This window comes from Triturus cristatus, chromosome 3_1 (genome assembly GCF_964204655.1).
Source record: "Triturus cristatus chromosome 3_1, aTriCri1.1, whole genome shotgun sequence".
Lineage (NCBI taxonomy): Eukaryota > Metazoa > Chordata > Amphibia > Caudata > Salamandridae > Triturus > Triturus cristatus.
Window position 1 is genome coordinate 184,043,145 of NC_140583.1, and position 23,882 is coordinate 184,067,026.

General features: G+C 50.3%; 1 long non-coding RNA gene across 1 annotated transcript in view; it reads left to right on the forward strand.

Moving 5' to 3' along the window:
• LOC146859900 (uncharacterized) overlaps positions 1-23,882 on the forward strand; it is a 126,488-nt gene that overhangs the window by 44,914 nt on the left and 57,692 nt on the right. The window contains exons 3-5 of the long non-coding RNA XR_014979066.1: positions 6,741-6,839; positions 6,995-7,137; positions 7,303-7,412. This is a non-coding gene — a long non-coding RNA (uncharacterized LOC146859900). The remainder of the gene's footprint in view (positions 1-6,740; positions 6,840-6,994; positions 7,138-7,302; positions 7,413-23,882) is intronic.

The following is a 23,882-nucleotide window of genomic DNA, read 5'->3' on the forward strand; positions in this document are numbered from 1 at the left end:
ATTGTATCCTTGATGTTTTAAATGATGTATAAAGCGTTGTGGGCCGTTGCTTAATGTGAATATTTTTAGAGGCATAGGGTTGGAATAATGTAGTTTTAAATGTTACTTAATACAAAGGCTTTGTATTTAATGTGAGCAATGAGGATGTTTTAAATGTATGCCGTCTTGACATTTTAAATAATGTTTAAAACATTAGGGGGTGTTGCTTGAGTTGAGTGCTGTTAGAGGCCTTGAGGTGAAAGGTGGCTGTAATTTTACGTTTTTTAAACGGCGCTAAGCGCAAGGAGGACTGTATTAAGTGTATAAAGGATGGTTTTGAGGATGTACAGAGCTGTATAACGCATGTTGGGTTGGTATTTAATGGGGGTAATGCTAGAGGCTGAGGGTGTAAATGCTTGCAACTTAAGGCTTTAAAGGGTGTTTAAAACACGTGGATTGTATATGAAGTGAATAATGGTGCTGCTTTTGAAGCTGGGAGTTTAGCGCTATGTGTGCAGGCATTTAATGTGAATACGGTGGATGGTTTTGGGGTCACGCATAGGTTGCAGGGGAGTGTATTTAAAGTGCATAATGCTAGAGTCCTTAGTAGGGTACATGCTGAGGTAACCATATATTTTACAATGCCAGAAATATTTTACATGGTATGTGTGGTACTGTAAGGTTGTTAGAGCATCCAAATATACAGTGTTTGCAAATCTAAATAAATAATAGTCTTGTACTCATCCCTGGCTATGCTGTTGGTGAACTGTCGCCGACTGCGTCTTCAGCTGATAGTTGTCCAGCCAGGTTATGCTTGAGGCCCAAAGCTGTCACAAGTCCACTTGGGGTCAGCGTTCATATTAGGGGAAAGGCTGTTGTGGGCCCCCAAAAACGCTGTTGTAATCCAGAGCACTCGATGGTCTGGGAGGGGTTCTGGGGTTTGTGGTGTATGGGCATGTGTGGGGATCTGGGTCCCTAGAGGCTTTTAAAGTAAAGCCCCCCCCCCCCCCCCCCCCCAGAACACAGTGAAGTCTGGGCTGCGTTCGGACGGTTGGAGCTGGCAGAGCAGGGGATGTGCAGGGGGATCCTGAGGCCCCAACATTGATTGTTTTAACCCAGAGCCCTCTCCCAACAAGCTGGGGCTCTGTGGTCTGTGTCCCATAAAAAATATGGCTGGGGCCTGAGGACCAAGGTTTACCCTGTAGCACCCAGATGGAGCTCTGGGGACGTTTGCATGTAGGGTCAGGCGTGGGGCCCTCTGCCATCACATTGAATTTAATTAAATCCCCAGAGGCCGAGGCATCCCATGTTGCGCTCTGGGGTCAGTGTGTCAGGTTTTAGTGTGGGCCTGCGGCCCAAAGTTCACCCTGTAGCACCCAGAGCCCTCTGAGGTACGGATGGGGCTCTGGGGCCGTGTGGCAGTGTCCAGTGTGGGCCTATGGGCCTGACATGCGGTGTTAGCCCCCAAAGCCCTCTATGATCCGGGAGAGCTCTGGGGTGAAGTGCGATATGGGGCTGAAGACCCCCGAAACAATTTATAAGCCCCCAATCCCACTTACCTCGGGTGCTGCTCGGGGTTGGTGGCCGGGTCCAAGGTGCTGTGGTAGCCCCCAGAGCCCTCAAGATCCGGGAAGGATATGGGGGCGAGTTGCGGCAACTGTTGTGTGGCTCGAGGCCCCGTTATTTATAAAAAGTAAAGGCCCCAGAGACAGCGGTTCCATTTGTGGCTCTGGGACTCGTGCAACCGTTTTCTTTTTTTAAAATAGAAGCAACTCAGCGTCTGCTATGGGTCGAGCGTGGGTTCTGAGGGGTGGCGTGTGGTAGGGTCCGGTGCGCTGGGGATGGATACCCCAGCGTAATCTATAATGCCCCCAGAGCACGCTTACCAAAGGCGCTGCTCTAGGGGGCTGTGGTTGATTGCGGCGGTCACCACGTGGGGCTGATGAAGGCGGCATGGCCGCTGCAAGCTTTCCCTCCGTGGCGGTGCTGGAAGGATACGCCCCTTCCGCGATGTCATCACTGGGGACTCCCCTGACTTCACGGAGGGGCGTGCCCTTCCAGTGCCAACACGGCAGGGGGAGTTCCCAGACAGGGATTCCGGTGTAGATGTTGTGGGGGCCGGCCCAGAAAAAATAAAATTAAAAAAAAACATATTTACAGCCGCAGGGACCGTTCAGCAACGTCTCTGCGGCTTTTATCTTCTTTTTCTTTTTTTCCAAAGGGGGGGGCATATTTATATGGCACAAACTCGACCTGAATGTCTTGGAGCGTTTTTAGGAGCCCCTGTTACCCTACACAAGCACACATTCATTTTAGGTGTGTAGGGTTAGATTTAGGTGATTTTGCCCAGAAATATAGGTTGTTGAGCATGTGTAGAGGCTCATTAACAGAGCCCTAGGCTCTCAAATTCTAATAGGGGGCCAACGTACAGGCTGTTTCTAACGTTTTAGAGCGGCACCTATAAAACTGGTGTTGACTGCTATGGGGATCCGGATTGGTTATTTATTTATAAAACCACTGCTGCCAAGATCGTTGTTACCCCTGCTGCCAGGGGAAGAAGCAATAAATAAATAAATAAATGGTCAGATACCAACGGTGATTAATGCTCTTTCTGGAGAGGGATATGTGGTTTTCTTAGTTGTGGTGGTGGTGGATGGTCCTAAAAATACCCCAGAGGTTTAATAGGTATGATAAAAAGAATGTGTACCCGGTAGACCGCGCTGTGCATTAATGTATTTGTGGTCAGATTGTGACTGTTTTTTTCCTAGGAGATATACTATTGTTACTTGCAGTTTATAAGTTAATATCCAAACCTGGCGCTGTGGCTATTAAAGGGGTTCCAAAGAACATCTTGAGGACTGTATACTATTAATCTGCCCAAAGGTTATGGCTGTACATGCGTTGTGGTTTGTGGGTAGCAACCATGGGGTTCTTATTAAAAAGTAAGCGTCCTTTTCCTAGCCGATGTTTCACAAATAACCTATGTAAGGATGCTTGTCTCTATGTATGATGTATTTGTGTTTTCTAAGGTGAATGTATCAAACTGTAATGCCGTGTTTATGAGCGCTAGTTTTAAAACCGTCGCTTTTGATTTAACCTGAGCCACAGACCCTCCCGGAATTAACTATCGCAGACTGTGAAAAGTTGGCCTGGTATATGCTGTGCTCTAGTTATAGTGGGCACCTTGCACCAGTCCAAATGACCCTTGTTGAGGATTAGGTTAAAGACCACCTTTATTGAAAGCTATCCTAGTGGTAGCTATGGAGAGCAGCCTTCAGGCTAAGTCTCGAAGGAATGTAAAGCAGCTTGGTTTACCAGATTATCACCTCTTGAATGACCAAATGAAAGGAGAACCACACCAGGTGCATACATATAAAATATATGTATTTATTACTAAACACACTCTACTAACCTCCTTATGAGATTAGAGAACAAGGCACACAATATTACAGTACTAGAACGACAGTAAATAGCACAAGACACAGTGGACCCCAGGGAGAGACCAAACGTTTTATTAAAGTGGTATAACCACCACGACTTGACTAGACACAGTGCCTAGAGCACGAAGAATCGCTGCGACCCCCAAGGAACCACCCAAGGTAGTGACACAGGGGACCCACGGGGGACACATGCAGTGTGAGAACACAGCCGTGAGCTTCGTACAACTCTATGGGAAAGTCGCGGTTGGAATTTTAAAGCTTAAGGACACTTAGGAGAGGACTTTGAACCAACCCTTTTAAACTTAGAAGGTTCTAAGGCCAGCACCCACGGGAGCACTGGAGTACTCGTGTTACCTCACCCAGAGAAGCCGGGTGCATAGGTGTCAAATGGTGTCGGGAATCTTCGTCGTTTTCAATGACGTGATGCTGCAAAGTGCTGCTGCCGTGAAGAGGAAAAGTGTCCGGTGTGATCCAAGCCTGGATCGGAGCTGAGAAGAACCTGAAAGCAGAGGGGACAGAGTGGGTCACTTGCCAGTGACCAGAGCCTTGGTAGACGAATGCCCACCAATGTCGGGTGCTTCAGGTGAGATGAGGTGAAGCTTGACTCTGCAGCCATGGGGACCAGGAGACTTCGACGATGACCAAAGTCTGCAGGTGAGCTGTCCCACGAAGGATGTCGAGTGCTGGGGGGAGGGTCAGTGCCCGGATTGGAGACCAACAAGTCTTGGCAACTGCAACCCACGCTGTCAGAGAAAAGAGGCTTTGGTGTGGACCAGCAAGGTCCTGGGGACCCCCCAAGCGATGGAGAGTCAGGGCACATCTGGAGCAACTAGTAAAGCCCACTGAAAGTTAGAGTACCCTTCTCAGGGACCCACAGGTCAACGGACCAGGGATCACGAAGGGACTTCGAGAGGAATCGCTAAATACCAGCCCACGGAACACTCGTGGAGTGTAGGCCAGTAGTCTTAGTTGGAATCACTGCTCGGGATCTGGAATACAAGTAGCCCAAAGCACAGCCTCGGGGGTTGCCAAAAAGCATATGCTGCTGCAAATGTGCACGGTGTCCAGGGGTTCGGGTTGCACGGTCCCCACGAGGGCTGAGGGTCTCAGGTTTGCTTAAAGCAATCGCCGTCCTTGGGGAAGCTTAGGAACCTACCTCTTGTGTTGAAAAATCTTCGGAGTCCGTCAGGAACTGCTTAGATGCAAACCGGTCAGATGCGTCTTTGGTGCCTACCTTGCAGGGGAGTAACTCCTTTACTCCAAGGAAGATTCTTCGGTCATCCAACGTAGTGTAGATTGTTGAAGTACTTGGTTTCTGTAGCCGAGTTTCGTCCAGGTAAATCTAAGGTCCTGTAGCCAGGTGTTCCTACTTTTTACCCAAGGAAGGGGCGGGACAAACTCTGGGGACCCACCTATGGGAGGGTCAGGACAGAGGGGGGGGCTACACCCATGTCCTTTCTCCAGTTTTGTGCTAGAGCAGTGGCTGATAGCCCCTGCAACTGGTTTGAGCTGGACTATGCACAGGGACACCAAATGTTCCCCCAGTGCAGACATCAAAGCACTCTCCGAGTGCACCCACCCAGCCCCAATACAGTAAAGCCTGTCTGGGAGGAGGTCACACCTCCTTGTGACAGGAAACCTATTGCCCAGCCGTCCCCTGCCAAAGTTTCGTCCAGCAGCAGGAGGGCAGACTCGTGTCTGTGGCTGGCAGCATCCATTTTGTGATGCCAGGGGTCTGTGAAGCTGGTACCGGGTGTACCGGTGTAGTCCTATTTCTCCCTCTAGTAGGGTGGAATCATGCCTCCCACAAGAGTTACTGGTGTGGAGGTATGATTCCAAGGTGTTTGACACCAAACACAACATGTTTCCATGCAGCCATTTTAAAGTTATAATGCACTTAAGAGTATATTGTTGGCTGCATCACAAACAACCCCGGGATAGAGGTTCCGAAGGCTTTAGAGGGGCTCTGCTCATGCATGGGCACTCTCTCACAAAAAACCCAGCACCCTGCCTTCAGGATTGATAAGGCCTGCCGTAGGGTTGACTGATAGGTTTATATATGCAGTGATATGGATAGATATAGTGAACCTAAATCTAAGTAATGGGGTGCATACACCACCTTACACAGACTGCTGTAGCAGACCTGTTGTGTCATTTTGAATGGTCTCCCAGGGGTGGCATAATACATGATGCAGCCCCTGAGAGGCCTCTTGAAGAACCAGAACCTTTTGGACCTGGCGGCGCAGGGTACGCCCTCCGTCTTCTGGGTTCACCTGCTTCGTTACACAGAGACACGGGACACTCTGTTGGCGTTGGAAGATTGGATTTATTTAGCTGCAGCTAGTACAGTTATCCTAGAAGTACACAGAGTAGGTTCTCAGGAGACTGCCACTTTACTCTGTGGCGCATCAGGTTAATTACTATACAATACAAAATTATTAACGAAACACACGCCCCAGGCAAAGAAGAAAAGAGCCAATAGGGTAAGTGGAAAACAAAGCGGAACCAGTAAGAAAGGTTCGAAAACAAAAAGATCAGATGTCTCGGAGAGTTCGCTCCTCCAACTATGTTTGTTATCCCACCCCCAAACTGATTCATTAACAGAATACGACTGACTTGCAGGTGGTGAGATACGTTTGTGTGTATTGGAGGACGAGCATGACACAAGAGAATGCCATCAGGAGACAGTGAAGGCCAGTCGATAAGATATGATCAGGAAAGAATGGTGTGAGCCTACAGATAGTTGGAACAGGGATTAGGAGAGCCAGACACGGATTAGTGTACACGGCTAGTCCAAACACCAGTCTCGCAAACAAGGCCGAGGACGTATTTTGACACCAAGTTACGGGAGAGGCAGAATAGACTTCGTTCGCCGTGCTGCCTGAGTGATGGCAACACAAAATGGCGGCGGGTTACAAAATGGCGGGTCGATTCGATCGGGTTCGAGAATCGAAGTTCCTCACTCTTGGGTACCTATGCCCTAAGTACATAGTATACCATATACTAGGGACTTATAAGGGTACCCCAGAATCCAATCTGAAATGTACCTAAAGTACATGCAATCAATTTAGAGAGAAAGCAGCTAGGCTGGGGTCCTGGAAGCAGGATCCCAGCCAGACTAAGTCGAAAAACAGTGAAACATCAGCAAAAAGTGGAGGTAACAATAAGAAGCAGATCCTACTCTCCTACGCAGACGATGAAATGTGCGCCCTGCAGCCAGGTATATGTATTTAGAGTTGTATAGTTCTGAGTAGTTTTTGCACAATGGTGTCTCAAACCCTGTTTTTCTAATGGTATTCTCATGTATGTATGATTTTATAGATTATGATGCCGAGCTACAACTAGTTCTTGACGGACTACAATCCTACATGGAGGCTCAAGGCGCTGTGTTGAGTGTGCAGGATAATACAGTTCTTGCAGGTAAATAAAAAAAAAAATGCCCGGGTTCTTTAAACTGTCTAAGACTTAGGCGTTTTTAGTCCAAAAACCATAGCTGTGAACTGTCAGATCGCTCCTCAGAAGGGACTGCTAAGGCCTGTTTATACTGTAATTGTGATTATTTTTGTTCTTTACAGGACCAGCGGAGTCATGAACGGACGACGGGGATGTGCAAGAGAATGTAGAGCCGCAAACAAAGAAAAGGCCGCTAAAAAGGAAAGCTTCAACATCTAAAAAGGGCTCGTTGACAAAGAAAGAAGCTGGAAAAGACCTCTAACAGGTGCATTTTTAACAAAAGGGTGCGAAAAAAATAACTCTCGAGGGCTTTATTCCCACAAACAGAAAGGGCCAGCAACATGTAGTACCGGATCTATAAAGTGGAGGTGGGGTGTCTGTGGTTCCTTATTTTTTTCTAATATATTTATATTTTTATGTTACATTCGAGGAGCCGCTCAAAAGAGCACTGGAGAAGATACGCATAAGGCTAAGAGGTCGGCGACACCATTGAGTGACATCACAAAGACAGTCCAGAACACCGTGCCTGCAGCAAAATGTGTGAGTAGGCGTGTAAGCCAGCACAAACTCTGCTCATTCTTTACACACATACAACACTGACCCAACAGAGCTGCCGTGAAATGTCAAATCAATCCCCCCTCCAACATGGTGAACACTCCTATAGGAATGTCTATTCTGTACTGAGAGGGGGGGACAACAACGGAGGAGTGTTTACAACCCCAGACACTGTAATGCCTGTTCTGTGTAAAAGCGATGCTGCGTATCTGAACTCTCTCCAGGCCCCAAAAGGGAATGTCATCTCGAGTATACCATCCCTTATGAAGAAGCAGGCGGACCTGGAGCCCCAAGCAGCCCCTTTAGACCTCAGCAAGAAACAGGTGGTCCCAGAATCCCAAACAATGCCTTTATACCTCAAGAAGAATCCTGTGGTCCCTGAGCCCCAAACTACTCCTTTAGATCTCTCATTAAAAAATGTTATGCCGGGGAATGAACCCTCTACCACCACGATCTCTAAGAGGCCAGCGGCTGTGACGCCGGTTGCAGAGGATCTGTTGCAGCCCCAAGCCCCTAAATTGAACCGCCTCTCGAGAAAATATCTTATGTAGAAGCAAGCGGTACCTGCATTACAAGTAGAAACAGTAGAATGGCCCTTAATCAAACCCATTACACCGCGGGCCCCTACCCATCCTCTGAAACCCTCTGTAGTTTCAAATAATCTAGCGGCACAGGTAGAGGCGCTCCCCCTAGACCAGCCCCCAAAATCTTCTATAATCATTCCTGAAGGGTGTAGGAATGCAATGCCTGAAAATGGGCCACACTTAGGAACACCTTATACCGACAGTAGCGGGTGTCTTAAGGCCCTGACAGGGTTGGTAGACAGCCTTGATTGGTCCACTGAAGCAGCACACGATGGGCCTTCTAACACGCACAATGGGGATTTGCACACGCCGGTTACACATTCACCCAACCCTATCCCAGACAATTCCTTCACCGCTAGGACCCTCGATTTATTTCGACCGCCATTTACACTCCCCGTGCCCTGTGGCCCCTATTCTCCCCCCCCCCCCCTTTCCAGGAGCATACGACCCAACCAGCCCCGCGTCCAGTGTAAGCCCCGCATCACCCCCATCAATATACGCCGATAGCAGTACAGTCGGGGGCGACTGTCCAGATCAGAGTTTACAGGCCGTATATAGTGAGGACCCTTCAGCGGCCGTCCCAGGGTGTTCGCACTGGGACCCTGTTTCTGTGAACCCCCAGGACCCTCCGTTACAGAATGGTGTTGTGGCGGTCGGTGTGAGAGCGCGTTATACAACCCAACGGGGTGTTCATCCCTAATCCGCCGCAATATGATTCTGTAAACCCAAAAGAGGTACTAGGGGCTCATGTGAAAGATATACAGCTGGTGGTCAGAAAGCTAAAACGCCAAGCGAACGGCGCAACCTTAAAATTGGGGATGGGTGGTAGCGAGGACATGGTCAAGATGGAGGCGCAGCGGAAGATAATGCAAATGGTTGACTGGTGTAAAAGGGTGTTCTCCAAATGTGTCAAGCAACTGTGTCAGACATATGGTGTATACCGGCGTGACTAGTCCCACGCAGACCCATAAAGTACCCCCGCCCCAGGTATTACTAAAAGTACACACAAATCAAAATATAGCAGTAAGGTCCAATCTGTACTGAAAAAGTCCCTGCGCATCTTATGGTTGCTCAGGCGTAAAAAGTACCTAAAGCCCCTTAGTCATACAGTTTCACGAACAGCACCTGAAGCACATAGAACAGTACCATGCACCATCCAATACACCGGTTCAGAAGAGAACACACCGTGGGTCGGGCATTTGAAGGGCTCGGGGGGAGTTAGAGCGGCAATACTCCAACACCCGGAACACACAGAAGGTCCGAGGGGTGGGTCTGAAGCAGAGGCCTCCATGAGTACGTCGCACATAGGTACAAACCATACTGTTCAGATAGGAGGTGGAAGGCAGCCTAGTAAAGCCTGGTCCCGTAAAAAGCAAAAGTTGGCTAATGGCGCTAGCAGTGCAGGCTTTTAATAAGTAAACTCAAGAAATACAGAATATGCACTACACAGCGGCTTAAAAGCCCTGCAGAGCCCGTGGTAAGTCAGAATTCCCACAATGATACAACAGCGAACTCCGCAACAAGTCAAATTCCTCAAGATGAGGATTCAGAGGACGTCTTTTTAGAGAGTGTTAGAAGCTACAGTCGTACTGTCGAGAGATTTAACGCTACAGAACACTACGAGGAATTTAGGTTTGTTAACCTTCATCAGATAAGGTCCTCCGTTCATGGGGTTTTAGCCATACATCAGGCTGTGCAAACACTCATAGAAAGGTTGTTACGCAATGTGGGTCCTAATGATTTTTTCCAACTATGCTTCCAGGGTCAGGGTTTTGACAGTCCTTTGTCCACCAAACGAAAGTCCCGCGCTGTGTTTGACACCGTGGAATTTTTAGAAAACCTCTTGAGGCTTTTACAGAGTAAGGCTGAACTAGACTCCTATGGCACGTTCAGAGTCATAGCCCTCATTGTACGGGGTTGTGAGGGGAGGTGTTTCCAGGCCTTTAAAGAGCGTCCTATACAGCAAGATAATTGTTAAGAAACAACGTTGGCTGCTCAACTCTAACAACGGAGCAGCAAACACGTGTCTGGCGGCCAGGATCATGGGTTTGTTGATGGGGCGCAACACCACAGACGCCGTCATTATTTCTAGAGCGGCTGAATCCCATGAGGTTCTTGAAATACCTCCAGACCGCATGGTCGGCTTTGGCAAACATAGGTCTTTTATTTATTTTTTTTAAACAGATTTTATTCATCAAATGACACGTATACAGAAGGGGTCTGTAACCCAGAGACATCTGAACTATAAATGCAAAGCATCTTGACTTTGATATTTCAATAATAAGATCCAGAAGAAATGGAAAGTAATTCAGATGAAGAAAAAAAAACATATGCAACCCCCACCCAACAACCCACCACCCTCCTAGTCGCACTTTCAGCCTCCTACATAAAACCTTGCTGTGCCCTTGCACCACCACCACACGTTCCTAGAGATGAAGATGAAAGAATCTACTGCTTGCACCTGTAGGGAAAAATTAAACCATATGTAGGGGCCCCGATGCATCATCCGACTCCAGAAACAGGCCCCGGTAGTCTGCCCACCGCTTCCAAACCTTACTGTGTTTCTGTGTGCAACCTCTTGCGGTGAATATTGGAAGTTCCAAGCCCATACAGAAGTCCATGACTTTCTTCCAGACCGACACTGAGGGCGGCACCGGTGCCTTCCATGCCCTAGCAATGTCTCTCTTCGCCAGAGCAAACTCCAGCAGCATGAAATGGCGTTGATAAATGCTACCCTCCATAACATGCAACAGCACCGATTTCGGCGAGTGAGGCAGATCTCAGCCCAACACCTCAGAGTCAGGTAAGTACCCTCCCCTCCAGAACCCTGACCGGAAGAGACGATGCCAAATCGTGTGCATCAGGGTCCCCTCCTCCTGCTCACACCAAAGAAATATAGGGAAGGCCACCAGACCCGCCCTCCATAGCCGGACCCGCGTGAAATCGACCCTGTGGAGATATTTGAACTGGACAAGGTGCAGGCGAGTCGCTATGGCCGCCCCCCTCGGGGAGGCCAGGGCCTCCATCCAGTCCTCCTCATCCAGTGTACCAACACCCCCCTCCCAGGCCCCTTTTAGCTTTTGCAGCGTTGGGGAACTATGAGTGACTAGGGACTGATAAATCTTGGAGATTTTATGATCCTGAAGATCCCCCCCATAAATATCTTCGCTTCTATTGGGATGAACTCCGCCAGGGACTCCAATCCCAGCAGACTGGGAGTGATGGCGTGTTGAAACTGGAGATATTTGTAGAATTGGGTTCTCGGCATTTGGAAATCTTTCTGCAAATCATGAAAGGACTTCAGGATCGGCCCCCTCATGACATCCCCCAGGGTAGAGATACCAATATTGTCCCAGCCGCGAAACTCTGCCAGAATAGCTAATTGTGGCAGGCGGCCATTATTCCATAGGGGGGGGTCTCCCGTGTCAACTTATTCCACCACCCCGTCCTCCGCAGAGCCTGTCGCCAAATTTGGAAAACCACTTGAGTCACAGGCGGTAGGGATCTACATACCGGTGCTGAATACAGAATCATGTGTAAGGAGAGGTCCCCCATAAGACTGTGTTCCACAGCGTAAGCAGGGTCATTTCTGTCCCCATACCACCACTCATTTAAGACCCATAAATGGGAGGCCATGTAATATGAGTATATCGGATGTCGCCAGTCCTCCACAGTACGTCGAGACGAAGCATGTCCGTAAGGCAACCCTCACAGCCCCTCCCACCCACAGAAATGGACCCATCGCTGCACTAACCTGCCTAAACCATCTAGAAGGGATCGGATATGGGTGATTCTGCAGTTGATACAGTAAACGGGGGGGGAGAGAGACCATCTTAAAAATGGCTGACCGACCATAGATCTACAACGGCATATGGGACCATGTCTTAAAATCCTCCCGGACGCGCTCCCAGGCCGGAGCCAAATTCCTTTCCCATGTCACCGTGAGTGAGTTCGATAAAACACCCCAAGGTGTACTTCATCCCGCCATTAGCTACCTGAACCGACGAGGCCCAGGCGCCCAGTCCCGATGCATTCCCCAGGGACCACAGAGTAGACTTACTGGGGTTCATGTACAGCCCCGATGATTCCCCAAAGATTTGCATAATCCGAAGTAGCCGTGGCCCCGTCCTGTCCACCTCCGTGAGAAAGAATAAAACCTCATCGGTGTAGAGCGCAATACGATCTGACAGTCCATGCGCCCATTCGAAGCCAGAACTCTGCGTGTTGCCACCCAGGTAAGGCGGGCCTCATCCAGAAGATTAGCTGCATAGTTCTGTTGCGCCAGCAACAGCTGCTGCCATGCATGGCGACTGCCCACCCCTCTACTACGAAGGTCAAGATCCGCTTGAAGCAGAGCCTTCTTCCGCGTCCTGCGGGCTGCTGCGCAGAATGATACATCTACGCCCCGCATTGTGGGCTTCAGCGCTTCCCACAGAGATTCAGCCCCTGAGACAGACCCCACATTGAGCGTATTGATCCAGCGCAGTCTCCAGACACTCCCTGTTTTCCGCCTTCTAAAGGTTCCACGTCGAGAGGCGTCAACGGAAGGGCTGTTTCGCCCGTCCCATCTGAATCGTTAGAGTACTCAATGAATGATCAGAGAGCCCCCGCGGAAGGATCTCCGCCCGCAACACCCTGTCAGCCGCCGCCCAAGGGACAAACAGATAGTCGAGCCGAGATAAGGATTTGTGAACCGCAGAGAGATCCGTGTATCCTTGAGTGCTTCCGTGCATTCCGCTCCAAGGTTCCACCTAATCAAGCCCAGTCACCTTCGTAGTCTGGCGTGCAGTCACACTCTCACCGGGTCTCCAACGGTCCCGGACACAGCCATCACATCATTTCAATCGCCCCCAATCACGGACAGACCCTCCGGCATATCCGCCCATGAGGACATAAGCTGTTCCACCAGGCCCCAAGAGAGCAGGGGAGGTGCATAAACGCAGCGCACTACTATCGGTTCCTCCCTGATCATGCCCTGCAGGATACCGTCCCTGGGAATCCGACCAAGTCTTAACATGCGTGTAGTGGACCCGGCGGTGAACCAGAATCCTCCCCCCCCCCCCCGGACCCCTGTGCAAAACCTGAGTGGTACACCTGGGTGTATCCATAACGCTGATGGCAGAGTGCCTTCGAACCCATAACATGCGTTTCCTTTAGCATTAGCATATCTGCATGAGCCCTCTTAGCCTGCTGGAGTACCGCCCCTAGCTTAATCTTATCCAATATTCCCCTGACATTCCAGCTCACTATTTGAAGAGTACCAGGAGGAACCCGGGTACTGCTAGATAGATCAGCCATTAAGAACCCTGAAGAGATATGGTAGTGCAATTAAAAGTATGTGGTGTGTACAAAGGCCCAACAGTTCCATAGCAAAGTGCAACTTTTTGACAGAACCTTAAACAACCCAACAAACCCCCCACCCTAGAATTCAAAAACAATGAAGCATCTGTTGTGGCGGGTCCTGCTTGCGGCCCCCAACGGGGAGACCCAGCGCACCTCAACCAATGGATCCCCAAGTGACAGCCCAATATCGGCAGGCATCCTCTCCATGGAAAGAACCGCCAGAGATGCCGGCCTACACTTGGGCCACTCCGATCCAGGCAACAATGTCAAAGATATATAGAAGTGCAAACTCTCTCTCTAATTAGGAGGCCAAAGTAGACTGTCTGGCGGTCGAGCTAGCACGGGAGGACACACTGTAGGAGTGGAATCGACGCTTGGATCTGGAGCGTCTGCAATCCTTGATCTTCAATGGAGGCTGCTTACAAGCCGCCTTGCTGGATGAGGAGTCAGAGTCACGCTGAGGCAGTGTATGGGGACGCAACCTCACCCCCTCATCTGTCCACTGAAACACTTCCTCTGTCGAATCAAAGAAATGCATCCGGGATTGGTACACCACCTGGATTCAGGCCGGATACAGCAGGGCATATGCAAGCTTAAGCTCGTGGAGTCGAGCCTTGGCCGCCAAAAAGGATTGTCTCCGTTGCTGGACCAATTTAGTGTAGTCCGGAAAAATCAGGATACGAGTGTTCTCGAATAGCAAAGGTTCCTTGGCCCTAGCCTGTTTTTAAGATGACGTCCCGGTTGTGATAGGTCAGGAGCTTTGCAATAACTGGCCTCGGACGGGCTGCAGTCGGGGGCTTCTGCATGAGGGCTCTATGTGCACCACAAAGCAGCGGGACAGGGACCCCGGGGGGAGCCAGCTCTCCAGCCACCCAGTAAGGAACTGCTCCATATCTCCCCCCTCGCACCCCTCTGGGAAGCCCACAAAGCGAACATTGGTGCGCCTGGCCCACCCCTCCACGCATGTCGCAAGGCCCGCTGAGTCGTCTCGAGGGTGGCCACCCGCTTCTGCAAAGTGGCAACTTCATCCTCCACCCCAGAGATCCACGTTTCCGTCTCCATGATGCGGGCCACTGCGTTCTGTAGGTCCTTGTCGGAGGAGCATGACATCGGAGCCAACCACTCCGATCTTGGCATCTCTAGACTGTGTGATGGCGGCCATAAGCACAGCATTGTCCGGCACAGCCCCCTGATCCCCCGCCAGGTGCTGCAGCGGCGGCCCCAGGACCGGTATATTTATCCAGAGTGCTTTGCTCGGCCGCCGAATGCAGAAACACTGTCAGGTCAGAGCAGGAAAGCAGCGTGCGGGGGACCCCTCAAGCACCAACTAGAGTACAGCATATCCAGGGCCGCCGCCTGCTGAAGAGGGCTGCCCCACCTTGTCCAGGCCTTCCTGCTGACCCGACAAGAGATATAGCCACCTCCAGCATGGCACAGAGTTCGGGTATCAGTGGGTCCCTAGCACATACCCCAGGGCCTCCTGCGGTGCTCCTATGTGACTCTGGGGAGCCCAGCCATAGCTCAAAATCACCGCTATTCTCCAGGCATTCCTCGTCCACCTGCGTGACCTGAAATGGCCGCCGGTGCAAATGCGAAGTGGCCCCAACACTGGGTGGGGGCAACCGACGGCACCCACAACCTGTCCTGACTCTGGGGCAAGGGTCCACCTCGACCCCACGGCAGTACGGAGGGTCCCAGGCTTCGTCTGCAACCCCGCCTCTCGGTAGCATCTTTACCGTGGCCACTGACGTCATGGGCTGATTTCACCCCCCCCCCCCCACGGCCCGATCTAGCCGCTGACCGTGCTGCAGCAACTCTGGCGGGAGAGTGGTGGACGGCCTCGTCTGGTTCCCCTGCGGCTGGATTCGCAGATCCGCCGACACCCTTACCTCTTCACCGCCTGCGTGTGCTCACAGCGTCCAGCACCACGGCCTCCCGGAGCCCCAGCCGCACTGTGTGTCAATGCCTGTTGCCGTCTCAGGCTCCAATTGTAGCACCGAAATCAAGAAGGGCATCTTTGCAGCACGTCTTTTATTTCGCCGTCATTCGGCAGTTGATTAAACAATATTGCATGCTGGTACTTCAAGTCTTTCGTAGTATTCCTATAGTAGGCTTGAATGCCCGCTTTACATTTTTTCACCATAGTGGGTCGGCGAAATAAAAGACGTGCTGGAAAGATGCCCTTCTTGATTTCCTGTGCCTTCATGTATGCCTGTGAACAAGGAGCATCATGGCTCCGAAACGCGTTAGGCAGAACTAATTTCCCCAAGTGAAGGGAAGCCGCTGAGCAATCACTGGGACTGAAATTCGAGTGCACTTCGAAGCGCTTGTCCTTTGAAGAAAAACATAATGTGCGCAGTCCATTGTCGCGAAGTTGCACCACCCGGATTGGGGGCCACGGAGACTCCTGAACTGTGCAAAGTCTCCGGTGGGGAATTCTGATGGATACATCTGCCAGTGGATTCCTCACCTTGTGAATATCCCCTGCGCCAGCAACATTCGGAAACTTTTGTAGCAGTCCACGCCGATGGGGTCGAAGATGACGTCACAGAGACACGGCTCCGCTCGCGACTCCACTGACGTCACCGGCTCCATAAGAAGGCCTCCTCGGCGTGATGACGTCAGTTCCCTTTTTTCCGCGCCGACGACGCCAACGGATTTCGGGAATCGTTACTGGTAGCTTTACCTGTTACTTTGTGTTTATTCCGAAGTTTCTCTGTCTTTCTTCGAGAATGTCGGCAAGGAAGTCTGGTTTCAAGCCTTGCCATGAATGTGGCAAACACATGTCCATCACTGACCCGCATGACGACTGCGTTTGGTGTTTGTCATCGGACCACGATGTTGAAGGATGTTCGTGTTGCAGGAAGATGAGCTCAAAGGCTCTTAAGGAAAGAGAGGCAAAGCTCTTTATCGCCCGGATGAAGAGAAAGGAGAAAAGAGGTAGAAGAAGATCCAGGTCGAGGTCGAGGTCGGCTTCCAAGTCGACTTCGGGACATGCTTCAAAGAGCAAGAAGCATAAGAAGAAAAGGAGGCATTCGTCTCATCACAAGGCCTCGACGTCGAAGTCTAAATCACCTGCTCGGCGTCGAAGGGAGTCAGTGTCTCCTTCTCCCGTTCCGGCTTCGCCTCCCGTTCCATCTTCTCCTGTGTTTTCTCCGGCTCCGGCTGATTCGCCGGTGCCGGCGTCCTCTCCGGCGCCGATGGCTTCTCCAGGTCCTGCAGGTCCTTCGGCTCCATCTCCGACTCCGGCCCAGGATGAGGATGATCAGGCTCCGGGTGAGTCTGTGACGCCGCAAGTTCCACCGTCGGCGCCGGCAGGCCCGAGTCCGGTGTTACCTGACCAGTATCCGGCTTTCCCTAATCCAGGTCAGGACCCCTCGCAGTATCTCAATGCGATGTATGGGGTGTTCTCACGGGCCATGTATTCCTCTGGTGCACCTATGGGTCCGATGGCTTTTAATCTGGCAGTGCCGCAGGTTTATCCTCAAGCACCGTTTATGCCTTTCTTCCCAGCGACGCCGTCTTGGCAGATGCCGGCGCCGAAAACATCGACGCCGCTTCCCTCTTCACCGGCGCCGACTCGACCTCGTTCGACGCCGGCTGCTCCAGCTGATCCGCGTTCGACGCCTCTGCCGGCGCCGTCGGATTCGATCACGGCGCCGCCGACGCCGCAGGTGCGGATCCGTTCCAGGAGGGAGGCGCAGAGAGTGCTGGAGGAGAGGAGCTATCTTATGGATGAGGCTGAAGAGGGAGAATTGGTCGAATCCGATGAGGTGTTTGACGAGTTGAAGGAGGCAAGTGGGTTGGATTTGTCTCCGGAGTGGGAGATCACTCCTCCTTCAGATGAACCTTCTAAAGACGCGGCTCCTTATCATGCTGTAATCAGAAAGGCTGCAGAGTTGTTGGACCTTCAATTGCCATCTGTTGAGTTCAAGTCCAATATCTTGACTGAGGTGTTGCACTCTCCAACTGCGGTGTCAGAGCCGCTGTTGCCTTTTAATGAAGCAATATTGGAGCCTGTGTTGGATGTGTGGCGCAAGCCTTTTTCGGCTCCTGCGGTGTCCAAGGTGGTTGCAAGGAGATATAGGGTGGCTCCGGGGGATCCTGAGTTTTTGTCATCACACCCTTCACCTGAAAGTCTGGTCGTTCAGGCTGCTTGTTCTGGACGTTCAAAAGGTGCGTTTCCTCAGGTCCCAGGGGACAGAGAGGCCAAGAAGGTGGACCAATCAGCCAAGAAAGTCTTTTCTTCAGCCAGTATGGCATTAAAGTCTTCTAATGCGACTTGTTTATTGGGGCGCTATATCCATGCGCTTATGGATTCAGCTAAAAAGTTGGCACCGAAGCTGTCGGAGGTGGATAGGGCAGGCTTCAGTGAAGTACGGTCGGATGCCCAGGCGGCTGCTCGCCAGGTTATTCAGAGTGGCTTGGATACAGCAGACTCAGTTGCCAGGGTCATGGGGTCTTCAGTTGCCACCAGGAGGGGTGCATGGCTTAAGTCCTCCGAATTTTCTTCGGATGTCCAGTCGACCTTGTTGGACTTACCTTTTGATGGGTCTGGTCTGTTCGGGAAGAAGGCTGATGCTGCTCTCGAGCGCTTCAAAGAGAGTAAGGCTACGGCTAGGTCGTTGGGCCTTCAATCCCAGCCGAGAGGTACTTTCAAGAGGTACAGAGGTTTTGGAAGGGCGAGTTTTCGTTCTTATAGACCAGCCCAGCAGCAGCAGCAGCAAAGCTTCAAGGGATATAGAGGAAGACTTAGAGGTCGCTCACGTGGCCGTCAACTCTCCTCCTCCTCTTCCTCAGCCCCTCCCACCACCGCAAAACAGCCCTAGATTTGACATTCCGGATCATGCTGGTCCTGTGGGGGGCCGGCTTACCCATTTTCTACAAGATTGGGAATCGGTTACTACAGACCTTTGGGTTCTGGATCTTGTAGAAAATGGGTACGCCCTTCCCTTTCGGGAATTCCCTCCAGTTTACCCTCCTTGCCAAGGTGCTTGCTCGGAGGACCACCGTCTTCTCCTGCAGGAGGAAGTCCTGAAGTTGTTTCAGAAAGGGGCGATAGAGGTGGTTCCGGAGCAGGAGAGGGGTCAGGGATGCTACTCCCGGTATTTTCTGATCCCGAAGAAGGACGGCAGATTGCGTCCGATTCTAGACCTCAGAATCCTGAACTTTTACCTGAAACAGGAGAAGTTCAAGATGCTCACCCTTGCGCAGGTTCTTCAGGCGCTGAATCAGGAGGACTGGATGGTGTCGCTCGACTTGCAGGATGCGTATTTTCACATCCCCATCCTGAAGTCGCACAGGAAGTATCTCCGTTTCACGGTAGGATCGCAACATTATCAGTTTGCGGTCCTCCCGTTTGGTCTTACTTCGGCACCTCGAGTCTTCACAAAGGTGATGGCAGTGGTGGCAGCCCATCTCAGAAGATCGGGAATTTCGGTTTTCCCTTATTTGGACGACTGGCTGATCAAGGCGGAGTCGTCGGAGAAGGTGCTGTGTCATCTGCAGGATACAACTCGGCTGTTGTACAGATTGGGTTTTTCGATCAACGTGCCCAAATCTCACCTGGTGCCCTCTCAGCGCAACCTGTTCATAGGTGCGGTACTGGACACTACTGTGTGTCGAGCATTCCCTCCTCCTCAAAGGATTCTCGACATACAGGAAATGATTCCTTTGTTTTTCAGCGGAGCGGTTGTTCCAGTTCTGAAGGTCCTTCGCCTGCTCGGTCTGTTCGCTTCCTGCATACTGTTGGTCAACCATGCACGCTGGCACATGAGGGCGCTCCAGTGGTGCCTCCGCAAGCAGTGGTATCAGCACAAAGGGGATCTCAGGGAGTCTGTGAGGGTCTCCAGAGAAGCTGCAGCGGATCTATCTTGGTGGAGCGTGGAGGGCAATCTGTCTCAAGGAAGGCCCTTTCATCTACCTCCATCGGTGACCACAGTGATAATGGATGCATCCACCTTAGGGTGGGGTGCGCATCTGGGGGATCTGGAGATCAAGGGTCTTTGGTCTCCAGAGGAAAGGTTGCTTCACATCAACCTTCTGGAGTTACGGGCGATACGCTTGGCGCTCAAGGCCTTCCTCCCTTCCCTTCGCGGTCAGTCTGTTCAGGTTCTGACGGACAACACTACCGCGATGTGGTATATAAACAAGCAGGGAGGAGTGGGGTCTCTTTGTCTATGCAGAGAGGCCCTGCGTCTATGGTCCTGGGCTCAGGACCATCGGATTTGTCTGATGGCGAATCATCTGGCCGGGGTGCTGAACGTACGTGCGGACAGTCTCAGTCGGCAGTTCTCTGCCGACCACGAGTGGAGGCTCCATCCGGAGGTAGTTCGTCACGTCTTTCGGACGTGGGGGACTCCTCGGATAGATCTATTCGCCACCCGCGAGAACGCGCACTGCCCGTCATTCTGCTGTCTCCAGTATCAGATGCAGGGGGCGTTGGGAGACGCGTTTCAGTTGAGTTGGGGCTCACGACTCCTTTACGCGTTTCCTCCCATACCCTTGATTCCTCGGGTTCTGAGGAAGGTTCGCCAAGACCGGGCCCAAGTTATATCTTCTCCACCTCTCCTCGTGCCCTCCGCTCCGTCTCCCTCTGAGGGCAGACCTCCTCTCGCAGTCGGAGGGGCAGGTTCTACACCCCCACCTCCAGAGCTTACACCTTCATGCCTGGAGATTGAACGGGGCAACCTGAATTCTTTCTCTCTCCCGCCGGATGTGGTGGATGTTATTTTATCGGCCAGGCGACACTCCACCAAATCCATATACTCCTATAGGTGGTCTAAGTTCGTTCTCTGGTGTGGAGAGAGGTCGATTGATCCCTTGAAGGCTCGTTTGTCTAACATTCTGCAGTTTGCTCTTTCTCTTGCCCAGCAAGGCTTTGCTGTGGCCACTGTAAAGGGATATTTATCGGCTTTGTCGGCTTTCCTATGCCTGCCGGATCAGCCGTCCTTATTTAAATCACCTATTGTGCTTAGGTTTCTCAAGGGCCTTACGAATAAATTTCCTCCTACTCCCTTTATTGTACCTCAGTGGGACTTAAACCTTGTACTGACTTATCTTATGGGTTCTCCTTTCGAGCCCTTACATAAGTGTCCCTTGAGACTGTTGTCTTTTAAGACGATTTTCCTCGTTGCAATCACCTCGGCAAGGAGAGTAAGTGAGCTTCAAGCTCTTAGTTCAAAACCCCCATTCTTGACTGTGCATGCTGAACGAATGGTTCTCCGGACCAGGGCTGCGTTTTTGCCTAAGGTGGTAACTCCCTTCCATCTGGGGCAGTCCATTACCCTTCCTACCTTTTATCCTCCCCCTCACCCTTCCAAGGAGGAGGAGAGACTTCACCGCTTGGACCCTAAGAGGGCGGTGAGCTTTTACCTGGACAGGACTAAGGACTACAGGATTGATGACCAGCTCTTTGTGGGCTTTTCTGGCTGCAGAAAGGGTCGTGCGGTGCACAAGCGCACCCTTTCAAGATGGGATTGTGCTATGCATCAAGATCTGCTACTCCCTAGCTGGTAAGGAGCCTCCGGAGGGTTTAAGAGCTCATTCCACTAGAGCAAAGTCTTCTACCTCTGCTTTGTCTAGGGGTGTTCCTGTGGAGGACATTTGTAGGGCGGCAACTTGGGCCTCCCTTCACACCTTTGCAAAACATTATTGTTTAGACTCTGAGGTGAGGAGGGACGGACATTTTGCCCGTTCCGTCCTTCAGGATTTTCTGGTATAGGGGGATGGACACCCTCCTCCGGGAGCGGGGACTGCTGTGGAATCTATTCACAAGGTGAGGAATCCACTGGCAGATGTATCCATCAGAAGAACAAGTTACTTACCTTCGGTAACGCTTTTTCTGGTGGATACAGTATCTGCCTGTGGATTCCTCACTGACCCACCCGCCTCCCCGTTGTCCATCCTTCTATTCCAGTGACTCTATGACGGTAATTCTATTGATGATTTCAAATGTATTTATGACTGTCAAGGACATTGGGTTATTTCTAGTGCTTTGATGTTTCTTTTCCACACTGTGTGTGTTGATATGCATATTGTGTACTGTGTATGCTGTTTATGTACATATTGCTGTCAGTCCGTCCGTGTGCCTCGAAGGCACGGAAAAAAGGGGCGGAACCGACGTCATCACGCCGAGGAGGTCTTCTTATGGAGCCGGTGACGTCAGTGGAGTCGCGAGCGGAGCCGTGTCTCTGTGACGTCATCTTCGACCCCATCGGCGTGGACTGCTACAAAAGTTTCCGAATGTTGCTGGTGCAGGGGATATTCACAAGGTGAGGAATCCACAGGCAGATACTGTATCCACCAGAAAAAGCGTTACCGAAGGTAAGTAACTTGTTCTTCAGTCCGCTTCATCGTCGGAAGACTTTCGCCTTGGGGGGCCCACTGAAGGGCTGTTTTAAAATATCAAGTAATTATTACATGGAAACGCGCAGGACCCACTATGGTGAAAAAATGTAAAGCGGGCATTCAAGCCTACTATAGGAATACTACGAAAGACTTGAAGTACCAGCATGCAATATTGTTTAATCAACTGCCGAATGACGGCGAAATAAAAGACGTGCTGCAAAGATGCTTTTCTTGATTTCCTGTGCCTTCATGTATGCCTGTGAACAAGGAGCATCATGGCTTTAGGCAGAATTAATTTCCCCGAGTGAAGGGAAGCCGCTGAGCAATCACTGGGACTGAAATTCGAGTGCTGGTCCTTTGAAAAAAAATAAAAAATAAAAAAAAAAAATATATATATATATATATTACCTACTGGCAGTCGCCAGTAGGTAGTTATAGTTAGGACCACGTTTCCATAGGAAAACCTCAACATTCTATTTTGAATAACTTTGGCGCCGGTCGACGAATCCTCGCGAATTTCTCAAAATAGGTGGGGCGCTACGCTCCGCTCCTACCCTGAAAGTCTCGGGGGGATTCGTCAAGCGGGGGCTGAGATAAAAGGGGGGTCCCAAAACGCGTTTTTCCCATGCATTTTTCCATAGGACCTTTAGAACGAGCTACAGCCCGAACGGCTGAACAGAATTACTAGAAATTTGGCAGAGAGGTAGTCCCTAGGTCAAGGAAGTGCCTTTTGTAGGTTTGGTGTAAATCTGTTCAGTAGATTCTGAGAAAATAGCCTTTAAATCAATATATATATCTGAGCCCGCTTACGGTACGCTTACCGTACGCTTACCGTACGCTTACCGTAAGCTTACGGTGGCGTGCGCGAGCGCGATTCTGATTGGCTCTTAGATCTTAGTAAACATTCGAATCGGCCGAAACCAGGAAGCGGCGTCCGCCATTTTGTCTCTCGCACTGAGTGTTGTTTATCAAACATGATGGCCAAAAACATGTTACGGGGCTGTTTTGACAACTCCCTCCCACATAGTCATGTTGAGGGAGTCCCCAAACATCCCCCAAGAGCAAAAACGGTTTTATTTTTTTTTCGGCAATTTCGCGGGGTACGCTTACCGTACGCTTACCGTACGCTTACCGTAAGCTTACCGTACGCTTACGGTAAAAAAATAAAAATAAAAAAAACACTATCCACACTTACCCCACCCCCTGTGCTTTTGGTGGCCGCAGGCCACCAAATGTGCAGGGCTTATTAATAGAGAAAAAAAACGTAATTTTGGCAACATGAAATTATAAAATCGAAATAAAAAAAACACTATCCACATTGACCTCACCCCCTGTGCTTTTGGTGGCCGAAGGCCACCAAATGTACAGGGCTTATTAAAGTTGATAAAAACCGTGCACGGAACGAACTGCGTTAAGTGGGCGCGCACGCCACAAATGGCGTAAAGTAACTTAGCATTTAAAAAACCGTACAAATTCACTGAAAAAACCATAGGTTTCACACACGTTATAGTTAGGAAATAGCATTTAAAAAACCTTGCTAATTCACTGAAAAAACCATAGGTTTCACACATGTTATAGTTAGCTGGACATTTTACTGATAAAAAACCAATGAAATTCCCCCGTTATAGTTACTGTAGGCAACTATAACTCACGCGACCGTAATCCTCTGCTGATGACATATGTGTCTATATGAAAAAAAAATATTTGTAATATATGTATAGCTAAAATTTAATGGAAGAAGATATGGGCAAATAAGTGTCTAAATACAGTATTAGCATCAGCAGAGGATTGCGGTCGCGTGAGTTATAGTTGCCTACAGTAACTATAACGGGGGAATTTCATTGGTTTTTTATCAGTAAAATGTCCAGCTAACTATAACATGTGTGAAACCTATGGTTTTTTCAGTGAATATATATATATATATATATATATATATATATATATATATATATATATATATAATTTAAACTCTTACGCCGTTATGGTGAAAGTTCTTTATCACAACGGTTCTTGGAGGTACTTTACAACCGGGGAACGTGTGAAAAACAAGACCGTATAGGTCCTTCTCCCCGAAAACCACTTTTACGGTATCTTGAACCTTAAAAGTTTTCTGAGAGTCAAGTACGTGTGCACACATTGAGACCACAGCATCAGTGCGAAATACACTGCAAGATGTGTC